Raw genomic sequence first — 12,624 nt, 5'->3', positions numbered from 1 at the left:
TTTGTATGAACAGAAGTTTTTGATCTTAATGAAATCCAATTCTCAAATTTTTCAGTTATGATTGGTGCTTTTTGTGTCCTGTTTAGGAAATCCTTCTCTATTCTCAAGTTTAGGAAGATATTTTCCTGTAGTTTCATCTAAAATTTTATTTTTTTACCTTTCATATTTAAGTTTACAATCCATTGCAAATTAATTTTTGTGTATGATGTGAGACAAAGTTCATTTTTTCCCATAAAAATAGGCAGTTGCCCCACCACAATTTTTATTGAAAAGGCCACTTTCTCCACTGAACCACAGTACTGCTTTTGTTGCAAATAAAGTGACTTGATATGTGTGAGTCTTTTTCAGGACTATTCTGTTCTGTCTACTAGTCTAGTCTTACAGCAGTTGCACCCAGCATTAACTACTGCTTTTACTATGAATCTTAACATCTGATAGTTTAGGTGTTTCAGTTTTGTCCTTTTTTTTTTTTTTTCCAAAATCGTTTTAGGATTCTAGGTCTTTTATATTTCCCCATACATCTTAGGAACTACTTGTCAATTTCCACAAACTATCTTGCTGTTATTTGACTGGGATTGCATTCAATTGACAGTTCAACTTGTGTAGACTTGTGATCATAACAAAACGTGATTCCTAATCCATTACTATGGTACAGTTCTCTATTAAACTTCAATTATTTAAACATATTTATTTTCTCTCAGCAATGTTTTATAATCTTAAGCCTTGAAAAATCTAATGGTATTTGATAATTTTTTGCTGCCTTTGAAAATGGTATTTTAAATTTTATTTCCCATTTATTTCTCTCTAGGGTATAGAAATATTTTAATGCACATATTGATCATGTATCTAGTGTTCATGCTAGCTTCATTCATTATTCCTAATAGTTGCCTTATCATTTCTTTTGGATTTTCTATTTGCCCAATTATTTCATCTGGCAGTAGCAATGGTTTTTAATGTTTCTTTATATTTTTCTCACGATTTTTCTTTGTTCTGCCTCTTTTGCTTATGTACTGGATGATTTCCTTAGCTTTATCTTCTATGAATTTTAACTCTTGTTTATAATTTGGGGATTTATATTACTAGTTTTTCATTGCTCTTTCTGGTCCTCTGATTTTTTTAGAGTATTCTTTTGTGGATACAATACAATCTCAAATCACTCAAATTATACTATTTTGGTTGTTTTTGCTTCTTTTTTTCTCTATGATCAGGTTTTATTGTTTCATTTTTTACATCTTTCTCTTTTATTCCATTTGTTTTCATGTATCTAGTGATCCTTACTTGTCCCTTCGTATCTAAGAAATAAGTTTAGCTAATAAAGATTTCCTCCGATGTTACGTCTCTTTTCCCTCAGTCTCTCTCTTGAATGAGAATATGCCTGACTACTTAGCATGAGATAGAGCAAAATGTGCAGCTGTTCAGCTTTCCTTTATATGAGTGAAAAGGGAAACACTCTCAAATGATTATCCCTTCTATTGTAAGGACTTAAATCCACGATGTGAGCATGCATTTTCTTAAAGGGCTTATTCCATTTCTTTAAGGAAGAAGCCGCCACGTTTGGATAAGAAATGACAGCCTGGATGCCTATGCCAGGGAAGGGAGGTTGAGGGCAACTATTTGTAGTTTGATCCTACAAACATATGTACTGTCGCATCTCTGAAATTCCCTTGAAGTATATTCTGAGCAGCAGCTTCACCACGCTCTATTTCCCTCAAAATGCATCTATGCACTGTTCTTTCATAAGTGTGTTTGTTAGCTAGAAATCTCTCCTCCCCCATCTGCCTTATTTGCTTTGCTTTTTGTATATACAAATATATATACACATAAATGCATATATAATATATATGTAATTACACATACACAAGAATATGTATAATATGCAGGGTTTGTGTGTGTATAATTTTTTTATTGAGGTCTTGACAAGAAAAAAAGAGGAACAAAAGTCTGCTATCTTGAACTAGATACTTGATTTTTTTTAATACTATATAGTCAACCTACAAGTTTAAACTTTTTCAAATGGGAATAGTACTAGTTTTAAAAAACTATTATGGAACTATGTCATCGTTGGAAGACCTTTCTCCATTGATCTCTGATGTCTCTGCACATTTTGCCTGACAGCCTTTTGTTCAGGATTATCTTTCCAAGGATATTTGTACAGTGAACGGCCTTGAGAAACAGAGATAATATCTCCTTCAGGAGCAGTGGACAGGCTTGTTTGCTGTCCAAAATAATGATAATGCCTATTTCCGGGATAAAGATTGGAATGGCTTACTAACTACTCATGATGAAAGACTGGGGTTTCCTCAACTCAGTTCCGCAGCTGTGTACAGCATCCACCTGGCCTGGTCAGCATCTCCCTGTGGAACTTCAGGGGCAAAGGGATTCACACGAACATGGAGCTCTACTATCTGTTGCATCATGAGGAATAGAGTCTTTTGTCTCTGACCCAGAAGTCGTGTGTCTTCTGCCATAATCCATGAAAGGATGGCAGGCTAACTTGTTAGATTATACATAAAGCCAAATCTCAGAACCACATATAGGATAAAAGAAAGGTCTAAAAATGAGATTGCAAACTAACCAAGATACCAAGCCTTAGTATAATACGAGTTGAAGCCATTAATTCCACCTTCTACAATTTGGTTGCTGTCTCTCTCTTTGACCATGAGGGTTTATGACATTTATTTTAAATCCCATCGACAGTTATTTTAGAGGTGTTTCTAAAGGGATTAGAAATAATTGTTCTAATAATATTCAATCTACTACGATTAACTCAAATCCTACATAAATGTTATAAAGTTGACATGTTAAACACCAGAAAAAAATAGAAATAAGATCTGTTTTTTAAAAAAGTTATTATCTTGGGGGCACCGAGGCTAACGATGCATGCAGAGAGAGGCTTTTTTGAAACTATATGTTTTTCACTCTGCTGTGAAGCTTCACTGTTTTGTCACTTGCAGATATTTAGTCTGTATGTTGATGCTCAGATTAGTTTAAAATTTTACTGTATAGGGGAAAAAAATCATTGGAAGCATAAAAACAAAGCAAACCAAAATACCTAAATATGTTTTTTTAAAAAAGGTTATATCATAGTAGACGGAAACATTTGGGGTGATATTTTCCTATATGCAGAGATTTTGATTATAAAAATATTACAAACTTAATTTTGAGAGTGGGGTAGTAGGGAAAAAAGAATCATAAAAAAATCAATCTGAGATCAAAGATTTACCTAAACCACTGTCTAGGGGATATATAGTGGCTAGTTCAGGCAAAGGCCGGTGTCCTGCACCATCTTGCCTCTTAACATACAAATGAAAATTTATGTTTCTAATATTGACCCAAAGACTCTAAAAATCCCCAGACATCAAAGAATGATGCAGCTATGTTTACAACATGAGTCTTTGCTAAAGGCACTTTATAAAGATTATTCAAAAAGCATTGAAATAAGAATGATTGTCTGACTAACCTGCAATTAACCATATCATTAAGTTACCCAATTGTTCCAGTCCCTAAAATTCTGTGTAATTACAACCTTCTCAGTGTCTCATGCTCACCTCCCTAGGACTCTTTGCTAGTGTGTTCTTCTGTATATTAAACCACCAAAATACAGTACAGTGATTCAAAGCTGAAGAAGAAAACCCAACTCTTCTCTATATTTTATGTGACACTGCAAGATCCAATTCTTTGGGAATCTGGTAGGAGACATGCCCCAACATTTTGAGCATGCTGAGTTATAATGGCCTAAGATGGTAAAATTAATTTATTGTTCCAAAAGCACCAGTGATATTCTTGGATATCTCTGTCCTTCTCAAAATCCTAATATATGAGCAGCATTTTGGAAGACATGACAGAGGCTATAACAGAAGAAAACAAGACCTATCTTTGAGAAGGTTACCACTCAGAAGGAGAGACAAGATATAAACATCGCAAACCATAAGAAAGTATATTAACAAGTTGCATTAGGATCCTCACACAGAATGAACTATGTGGGAAGGGAGAGCATAAATGTTCAAGGGAATCAGAAAATACAGTCAGGAATTTGAACTATATCCAGCTTTTTATGCAACTATAATAAAGGTCTCAGCTTGAGACTAAAAGAGATTCAGATGTGTCTGGGGACATCTGGCAAAAGGGCAGTGTCAGCCTCTAGAAATTTATTTGCATGAAGACTGACAAATCTTTTGGGAGAGAAGTGGTCCTGAGGGAGGAAGGATCCATGCATGATGAAGTGACTCAGGAAAAAAGCCTTAGTTATTGGATGAGGAAAATGATTCTGAACACAGCAAGTCTGAGATTTATCCCCAACTTACCCCCAGTTGGGCTTCATCTGATGTTATGGAAAGCAAACATTTCTAAGTAAATGCTGAAATAGTTGTTTTATTTTGTGACATAAGCACTCTTCTTTGGGATCCCCCTAGCAGAACTTAACAGAAAGGGATAGTCTCTCCCTACCACTTTGTCACAGGTCATCACATAGGGTTGGGACCCTGAGGACACCAGCATGGTGCCTGGCAGAGCCCGTGCTGTGCCTACCATGTCTCATGAGTAGTCTGAGGGTGGTCAGTCAGGAGGAAATGCAATGCTTTTGGATCAGCTGCAGAGACAGGGTACCTAGTAGTGGAATAGAGGCAGCATCTGAGACAGGCTTTTATACCCAGCTCAGCATCAGCAGCTGCTCACAGGAAACTCTGAATCAGCAGAACCACAAGTGAAAATGCCAAGCCTGGCAGAGCAAAACTGTGTTTTCATGCCCAATAAAGCAGCAAAAGCTCAGCTTTAGAACAACTATTCCCAGGGCACTTGGGTGGTTCAGTCGGTTAAGTGTCTGCCCTCAGTTCAGGTTATGATCCCAGGGTCCTGGGGTGGAGCCCCACATCGGGCTCTCTGCGCAGCGGGGAGCCTGCTTCTCCCTTTCCCCCTGCCCCTCTCCTTGCTTGTGTGCTCTCTCTCTCTCTCTCACTCTCTCTCTTTCTCTCTCAAATAAATAAATCTTTAAAAAAAAGAAGATACTGTGTCTGGTACCATGACATCCGATTTATTTGTGGCCATCTGAGACTACAGGGCAAAATCTCCAGTAAGGCACGAATTTCCAAGGGTGTAGGGGACCTATGTCAGTATAAGAAGGCATGAAATAATGATATTTAAGTCTTTAATGTTAGCAGATCTCATGACTATCTGCAGAAAGGAGTAGCCTTGAGAAATCTAGGCTGTAGAATTCGTTATTTCTCAAAATATAGAAGATGATCTTTAGCTGTGATGTTCAAGATTAGGTTTCTAATGAAGCCAAAAAGGACATTAAGCACGTATAAAGAAATAGTGTCTAAATGCTAAATGCCAGGATGGTTAGTTATTCTATAGAAGCCTTAGAGAATCACAATCCGAAGATGTTATAATGGTAGAAATCAGGTAGACCAGTCCTCTAATATTCAAATAAGAGAGTGAGACCCAGGAAAAGGTAAGCCAACTACTGGCTGGCTGGTGGTAGAACAGGCAGCAGAACAGAAATCTTCTAACTTCCAGTCCAGGGCTCTTTGAATGACACCATAAAGACTCAGGGAAACCAAGTGAGAAATAATAAGCCTGACCTTTTGATTCTTAGAAAGTGTCAGCAAATTACCTATAGCCATTCTCTACAAATAAAAATCAAGCTGGGAATTTGTTTAAGAACTGTCAAAGTGTTCTCTCCTTGAATGTGAATGTGTTTATATATGTTTCTGTCAGTTTGCAAATGTAAATTCTTGAATTGATTTCTGATGTAACTCCTTAAAAATTAAACACAGCATTAGAATTAGCTTCAGAAGAGAAAAAGTTTGCGTTGTTTTTTTGTTTTCTCTTAGGAACGGGTGAAGAAGGCATGGTGGGAAATGGAGAATGAAGGAATGCAAGCAAAAGCGAGAACAAGAGTGAGGAATAAAAACAGAGGAGTAAGTAGAGAAGAAAGAGCCAAGTGAGATGTTTGGAGCCTCCACACAAATGAGATGGGTGGATAGAACTCCACCAAGAGATTATTGAACATGAAGTTCATCTGTTTTAACTGGTGTGATTTACTTGACATAGTGACAGACCGAAACGGAAATAATAATCATCTGTCAAACAATCAGTTCGCCTATTTCTTGACTGTCCTGGCCATTGTTTTCTTTTTTTAACCTAACCTGCCTGTTTCTTTGGCCAGTCAAGTCAAAACATACACCCAATTTGTACATGTCAACACAGGCTCTCTCTTGAGTTAATGGCTCAGAGTGTGAGTCACTGCCCTGAGAACCCCAGATCCTAACTCTTCTCCTCTTCTAAATTAGAATGAGATGGCCTCTGTTTATACTTTCATTAAATAGAACCACATGATTACAACCTTTCCACTGGGGGTTTTTAGCAAAGAATTTATTAGCATGAGCCAGTATCCTTGACTGCAGGGCTGCTTTGGCTGTGAGCCATAAGTGGCTGAGATACACTTGATTTGCTGTTTTTCCTCATGAGTTCTGGTTTAGTGGATTGTTTCTAGGGGTTTCTAGAGGCTTGTGTTCCAGCTATATCTGTTACTTCTATGTTATCAGAAATTTTTCTTTAAAGCCTAAATGTCCTTTCTCATTTGTCATGGAGAAAAATGATGGACAGATTCCTGGGAAATGATAGTGACTTACTAATCTGTGATATTTTATTAGATGTGATCATCAAACTGGAATCTTTGTTAAGGGTGTCTTCCTTTTATTTAAAAGGTCCTCTCCCCTTTGAACTCTTCCATATCCTTTGAGACCCAGCCTCCGTGATGGCCTTCTTGATTATCCCCACCCCACCTGAAAATCCACATACTCTTGGGAATTAATCTTTCCCTCCTCTAAGTCCTTAGCACTTGATTTCTGCATTCTACCATATATCATGTTGCATTTACAAATGTGATGGTTCCCTGATGATAGGAAATGTGTTTTAACATCATCACATTTCTGAGAGAGTAATGGATACTTGCTGAATTAAATTAAAATGCTGAAGGCTAATGCCTGAAAAAGAGAGATACGGAGAAGAGTAGAGTGGGGTCAGTGGTAGTAGAAGGGAATGTAGAGAGAGAAAGAGAATGGGACAAAATGCTTTGGCATTTTCATGGAAGAGGGTACAGGGTGTCAGGAAGCACTTGCAGGAAAGACAAAAGGATGTTCACAAAGTGGATCATCAGGATAAAAACAGAACAGGAAGTGGTCAGAAATAAGTAAAGTGCTGCCACTGTAGTAAATGGCCATAAGTGATGTCCTTGATGGTATCCCCTGCCTTGTGGAAAGAGAAGGAAGACTAGGGGAGCAGTGAAGGGCAATCATTCCAGCCCAGGGACACCTCTACTTTCCCCTTCCCCCAGGCAATCTACCTTGTTTCTCAGGATCTCCAGCCTCAATGATGCCTTGCTGGTTTTGTACCCAGTGCCTAGGTAGACATTCTAGCCTGTTCTTCTCCCTATAGCTCCAGCACTAGGTCAGAGAAGAAACTCTCTGGGTCTTTTCCCTCCTTTTATAGATGAAACATAACTGTTCTTAGATTATAAAAATAAGCATTTAGCATGTATGCGTGGCTTCATTTTTCATCTATAACTTAGGGAAGAGAGATAGATGATAGATGATACATACACAGATAGATTATATGCTAGAGGAGAGAGTTTTTTACTTTCTATTTCTCTTCTCTTATGATAAGGTAATAAAATTCATTATGAAACCTTAAGAAAGACATTAAGTCCTTGATAAAATTGAGAAAAAAATGTGCTGTTCAGAAGCAACAAGTGTTGACGATGAAACAACAGGCCAATCCCTAGGGCCCTAGAATGAAAATACAGGGATAACAGCAAGCATCCTCAACCAAAAACTCTCCTTTGGAAATTTATATGGAATAGAAGGTCTTCTGTCCTCAAGAGCTAGCTCCTCAGTCCTGTCTCTCAGTAGCCTCTGTTCCTACTGCCTCATTGCCTCCCAATCTCCCAATCCCTTCTCCCAAATGGGAACACAAAGAGGAACCTGGATAGGCAGCTGTCCTTGACCCACCCCTGCTGACAAGATTTAGGAAGGAAACAGATGGAAGCCTGTGGTTCTGTTATCTCAGGGGAGGCTGAAACCATTTTCAAAGGGCTTCGTAGATATTACCTTATTTGATCCTTGCAATAACAGCCCAGTGAGAGATGAAAAGCAACTTTCATTACCTGTCCTCCTCCCCCTATTCAGTTAAAGAGACAGAGCAAAAAGGCATCTGGGAATTGTTCAAGGTCATACAGTCAATGAAGGTACAGTCTGGCCTTTTGTCACCAAAGGTGTTGGTTTGACCACTTCTTCCTACTTTGGGTTTCCCCATGATGGTTCTATGCTATTAAGATGGAAACTGTTTGGGGCTACATTATGGGTCAAACAGACTTTGGTGAACTGGGCTGACCTGGGGAACTAACCATCAGGCATGTCTTTGTTTCACTGGAAAAATTTGTTCTGAGTTCTCAACAACTGATTTACATACAATATTTTAGTACACAGCTCATTTTAAATTGAGGACTGACTGTACTAAGCTTCTAACTTCTAAGGATAGAAAGATAGTCCTTTTTATTTTTCCTGTTCTGCTTTTGGAAACTACCAACAAGGGTGCCAATTAGCACCAGATGGGACAGGGACTATGTGATGTGGAACTCCAACCACTGGGAACTGGAATGAGTCCACTAATGTATTAAGCAATCAAAGAGCCAGAAGTCGGGCAGGATTCGAGTTTGGCACAATGTAAACCTCAGATCTGTAAAGGCCCAACTTTATACACAGAATCTGTCCCTTCTCTACTCACTGCCTATGAGGAAGAGCAAGAGAATCAGGAATTTGAAACTCTAGTACCCTTGAGGCCATAGACCTTTATGTGCACATTGCCTTTCTCTCGGAATCCTTTATCCACTCTGAACTTGAGCTAGTCTTTACAGAATAGTTAAGTAAAAGTGAAAATATCTGTTGTCTTGGAAACTTGGATTTCTAAGTATACAATTCTTACTTAGCTTTCTTTACATTTCTGAACACCTTTATTTTTGAAATTATAATTTTACCTATATACAGTCAAGTGTGGAATTAAAGCATTACATAGGTAACTTGAACTTAAAGGTAATTCAGACTTAAATGGCACATATTTATTAAAAACATAGATAAGTGAAGGAACATAGGAATTTCTATCACTATTATCCAGATAAATGTTTATTCTTATCCTCACCTTGCTAGTTGTGTGCCTTGGATGCAAAGGAATAGACTACAGCAGTCCATTTGGCTTGCTGAGTTCTGTACTTAACACTCACTATGTAATCCATCAACTTTCCCAGGTAGTGATCTTGGTCACCTTGAAGACAGTTGCACACAAGACAAATCGAACACAGTTTTGTCTCAGCTTGATATAAACCTGTATTTAATAGAAATGATCTAAGTTAAGCCTCATCCATAAAATTAATAGGTCGGATTTGAATAGTTCTTCCTGACATTTTTCTCATTATATACCAAAACACAGAAAATGGTATTATTCTGGAGAGTCCCTTGAGTTAAAGAGATGAGATAGTTCATGTCCAGAGGAAAACAATCGAGAGCTGGAGGCACTGTAGGCCCTGCTAGGCCAAACCGATGGCTGAGGGAATCAATATCTCAGCAAACCCGGAGCCCTTCGGTAACACACCAGTGTGTCAACACATACAACAGGGCATTACCAGGGTGGGAGCTCTGAAGTTAAGGATATTTATGGGCCCTTTGGGCATTCCAGGACTACTTTTGAGCCTAAATTCCCTGGGACATAACCACCGATTTGTGATTTGGACACCATGGTCCAAAGTCTTCTAGATCAAAAATTGATCTCAGAATGTGAGTCTCTTGGAGAATAGCGTTGATAAGACACCTAGTGCTGGAGCAACTGACTGTCCCAGTTTGATCAGGACTCAGGGGATTCTCAAGACATGACTTTTAGTGCCAAAATGAGGAAAGTCCTGGGCAAACCAAGAAAGTTGGTCCTCTACCTACTAGGTATTAAAATATTCTATTAGGAAAGCAAAGAAAGGCAGAGACACAAAGTTTCTGTTTTCATGGGCTCGAGTCTTTATTGTGGTCTTCTCAGGTCATTGGAGCCAGAGACAGCAGCACCGTGAGTTGGTCATTGACTCCAGGTCTACGGTTTATAAAGCAGGAGCCTATGACTTTTCTTATGAAATGTTTTCCTTTGTAAAGTTGTTTTTGCCAGTTCAAAGAGGAAATAGTGGGCTGAAATCAAGCGGCATGACTGAATGACTAGTGTTAAGCAAATGGTTCGTGCAAAGTCTTCATTGGAAACATTCAGACTCATAACAATAGTAGTTCTGACATGACTTCCTTTTGCTTGAGAAACTCATAAACATGACCTCTAGGCTATACTTTTGTTCAGCAGCTGCTGGTCCTTTAATTTAATTAGAAGCTACAAGCAAGCTTCTTAAAGAGGCAATGTGTGTACCAAACAGTGTCCAGAGGACACTCTGTTCATAAGATTTAAGATAGTCAGCACTGTTGGAATTACATGTTCTAATATAAGATGGGTGGACTGGTGTGGGAGAAATAAGAGCCACCACCCCCCTCCTCCCCCACCCAGACTTAAACCAAAATTGTTTTTGAGGTTCAAAAATATTCACATGACAGCTTTCTATGTTTGGCTGGAACAGACTGAACTGCAATGCCAAGAAAATGGTTTCTTCTATCTTTTATGCTAATGCAGATGTCACAGGAATTTAAAAGATTCTACAGCCCTGGCTATCTATGCTCATGTAGAGCTACTATGTCATTTTTAAACATGTATTGCACACCTATTATGTGCACAGAACGTGAAGGGAACGAGAAATGAGTAAGATGAAATTTTTCCCCTTGTGCCTACACCATGTTTTGAGGGAAAAACCACCTAAGCAAGTAACTTTCACACAGAACAAAAATAAAATCAATACAACAGAAATGTGAAAAGAACAAGTGGCATTTGAGCTGTAGCATTTGAAAAAGAGTAGGGTTCACCGTGTCAGTAAAAGAGGTGAAATTGGGAGTTCTCAAAATGGACCATGGGAAGCATTTTCTCTTACAATAGCCCACCAAGACAAGTATGCCCTAAATTCCCTGACATCCATACCACATAGGAGCTCCCTTTTATGAATGGACATTGACCTTGATGTCAGATAGACTTGAACTTGAATTCCGTCTCTGCCATGTATTAGTTATGTGAATCTGGGCCAATTATTTCACTTCTCTAAATCCACTCTTGCACTATAAAAGAAGTGCAAGGAGCCTGGTTGGCTCTGTGAGTTAAGTATCTGACTTTTGATTTTAGCTCAGGTCATGACCTCAGAGTCGTGGGATCGAGCCCTGCATCAGGCTCCCTGCTCGGCGTGGAGTCTGCCTGAGAGTCTCTCTCCCTCTCCCTCTGTCTTTCCTCCTGCTCTCTCTCTCTCTCTAAAATAAATAAAATCTTTTTTAAAAATAAAGGAATTAATAACAAAACATTTTTATTCATGTAGAAAGGCAAAATGAGATAATATATATAAAATTGCCTTAGATCTTATACAAATTGTGTGTGTGTGTGTGTGTGTGTGTGTGTGTGTGTGTATGAGAGACAGAGAGAGATTAAATTCTCTGGGCCACTTACCCATCTTTTTCTGGGTTTTTTTGTTTTCGTTTTAGGAAACTCATTGTGTATACTACAAACTTGAAAGTTACCACAGTGGGATGGCTTTTAGCGGGTGATGTGTAAAATCTCTCACTTCTTTTATTATTATGGAAACCACCAAATACATTTAAAACATAGAACTAGTCAACTTAGATCCATTGTTTAGTATCAATGACTTGTTATATGGGAGATGTGGAGTTACAGATGGGTAGAGGAGATGTTGGGGAAAGGAGAGAAGAGCCCCAAACTTAAAAAGGCAAAGCATGAATCTTACTCCAGGTAACTCAGTCTTTAGAATTAAACAGAACAGATTGCAGTTTTAATGCCCAATATTTTAATAAAAACCAGGACCTATTCCTCTTCTATGTGTCTTTTCTAGTATCTTTGGGTCCTGATATTTGGTCTAATGTCAACAGAATATCTGCTGGGAATACCAGGCACGGCTTAATATGACACCACTTTGTTCTGGTAGAGAAATTGCTGTTGGAAATTGCCATATGACTTTTGCAACATGTGCAACATTTTGGCACATGGCACTGATATGATTGCAATATTTTCCCCCTCTTGAACGTATTCCGATTCTCACTTGAAAATCTAATACGAGGAGAACCAAACAATGGTTCCAGGATGGCAGGTGTGATAGGATACCTGTGAAAGTCAACTCTTCTCCACCTCCTTTAGCCATTATTTCCACTGCTTAATTTCTTTTACTATTAGTAATATTTTTTCCAAATACCTATTTCAGCTTTTTCTTCCTCAATAAATATCCATCTTTAGCAAGGACAAAAAAACACACTCTTATTAAAACTACAAAGACAATATTATGTTTTCCTTTTTAGACTCAAACATGGAGGAGAGCCACAGAAGAAGTACAACTGGGTCAAGGAGGAAAGAGATGCAGAAGTGAGAAACGAGAGGAGAGGGCAAGCGTCATCTCCATTCCCTTCCTTTTTGCACCCACACTCTATTTTCTTCACATCTCTGGTC

Source organism: Zalophus californianus, chromosome 10 (assembly GCF_009762305.2).
Source record: "Zalophus californianus isolate mZalCal1 chromosome 10, mZalCal1.pri.v2, whole genome shotgun sequence".
NCBI lineage: Eukaryota > Metazoa > Chordata > Mammalia > Carnivora > Otariidae > Zalophus > Zalophus californianus.
This window is presented reverse-complemented; position numbering follows the sequence as displayed.